Here is a 2085-nt window from a genome sequence, read left to right as displayed (position 1 = left end):
TAGGCAGAGGAAATGCATTACGCACACCCCCGGGAAATCGGGACTTTCCCAGGGGTAGTGTGGGACTCTCCCCCTCCGGTACTGACGGCCGGAGGGGGCCTACCCACTAAAACCTCTGCCGGGCCCCATACGGCTGTTGCGAGGGCGTCCCGGGAACCGCTTGCGCATTACTTCCGGGAAGCCCTCAGCCGCGGGGCGGGAAAAACCTAAACCCCGCCCCCTTCCCGGGCCGGGAGGGGTATTACCCTCCCGGCCCGCTGTTCCTGTCCTCCATGGCCGGACGTGGGCCCCACCTCGCCGTCCGGTCACACCTCGCCTGTAGGGGCGTCAATGGCCGGGTCCAGTCCCGTCCGGACCCGGCCCGTCCCTACGCTCCCGACCGAGGTTGCTGGGGCGAAGGGGTCCAAGTGTTCCCCTCCGCCCCTCCCGGTCAGGAGCCTCCTGGCACGGGGAGGGGGGTGAGCGGCCTAAGAGTCCGCCCTTGCGAACCGGCCGCCCTGCCCCCCTCCCGGAGGCGCCTGGTCTGACTTCTTGTCACGGGGGGGGGGAGTCGCGCCTTGCTGCGCGTCTCCCCCGCCCGACCAGGCGCCGTTACAGAGCCTCCACCGTGTTTCACAAATAGTACCAAACATTTCTCGGAAACTCGCTCCCCTGCTGACCTGCGAATGAAGACACGGCGCCAGTTCTAATTTCTAATTTCTAATTTCTAATTTCTAATTTCTAATTTTTATTTATCACTTGTTACGAAACAACCGTCTCGTCACGACGACCCGACCGAACATCCGTCGAGTCGTCTAACAGGCGCAAAGCGCCAAACAAATAACAGCACACGCCGTCGCCAAATCGCGACACCGCCGGTTAGTCTCTCGCGTGGGGGAACGCCGCAAGCGCCGAGACTAGGCAGCAACTGGTATAAAAGTGCGGCATGATAACGCACTGATACCATTCCCGAGGCGGCCGTACGCATACCAGTACGACCGCCGTTCCGAATTCCTTGCCGGCATAAGCCAGCATCCTAGAACCTCGCTACGACCAGGAAGGTGCGCTCATCCTCCTGGGTGTATCTGAGGGGCACGGGAACCAAAGGTAGCGCGCTTACCGCCTCGGTCAAGCGCTCCTGACCTCCCTGCCACTCAGAGACCCGACCGAGAGGAAAGGTGCGCTCATCTGCCCTCAAGGCCAGCACCACTCCGAAAGGCAGCGCAGCGGACGAGGGATATAGAGGTGGCGAGCTCACCGTCTCTGCCCCGCGCTCGGGGCTCCCCAGCCGCTGCCTCCTCGAAGGCGCCCCCACACCACCCTCTCAGGCGGACCGCCGCCGCCGCAGCCGCGACAACGACCGTACCCCGCCGCCGCGTCACCGCCGTTCGCGTCCGCAGGGCAGCCTGCGACAAGCGCCCGATACGCCGCGTTTAGCCGTAGTCCGCGCTAGAATAAGACTGCGTTCGCGTTAGTATAAGTTCGCGTTAGAATAAGTTCGCGTTTAGTATAAGTCCGCGTTTAGCTTAAGTCCGCGACCACGTAAGACGACGTTTAATTGTAAGACCGCGTATAATTGTAATCTACATTTCCGACCATCACACAGTGTACACTGCCACAATAAATTATTTTGTTATCATTTTAACCAACGGGATCACTCTGCTTCACACACACCCACACACACACACACACACGCGCGCTCCGGCCGAACTCCAGGACACCGGCGAGCTCATCCACCGCCGTCGGTGTCACGCGCTCGCGAAGGAACGCCAAGGTCGTCCGACCGAACCGCGAGGAAAAGACGTGACATACTCCATAAGTCTACATTTTTTCAGTTATCCAATTCTTGTATTTTTTGCCCATTGCAACCTTTTTACTTTATTAATTTTCCTCAAAATTGGTTTCTTAACCGAAATTCTTCCATGAAGACCTGCCCCTGCAAGACGATAGTGATGGTACTAATAAGAGTATCCCGGTGTAAGTTAACGCCCGAAGTGATTTCCGATGCGGTTAAACGCCGGTTACGTTTGGAGTAAACCACCCAATCGGTCCTTAGTTAGAGTGGTAATGCGCGGTATTTCAGACTGTTTTTTGTTCGATAATGTT

This window comes from Odontomachus brunneus, unplaced genomic scaffold (assembly GCF_010583005.1).
Source record: "Odontomachus brunneus isolate Ranch 3 - 2012 unplaced genomic scaffold, Obru_v1 Obru_scaffold_198, whole genome shotgun sequence".
In the NCBI taxonomy this organism is placed as follows: Eukaryota; Metazoa; Arthropoda; class Insecta; order Hymenoptera; family Formicidae; genus Odontomachus; species Odontomachus brunneus.
The sequence above is the reverse complement of the archived record's forward strand: the minus strand, read 5'-3'. Positions refer to the sequence as shown.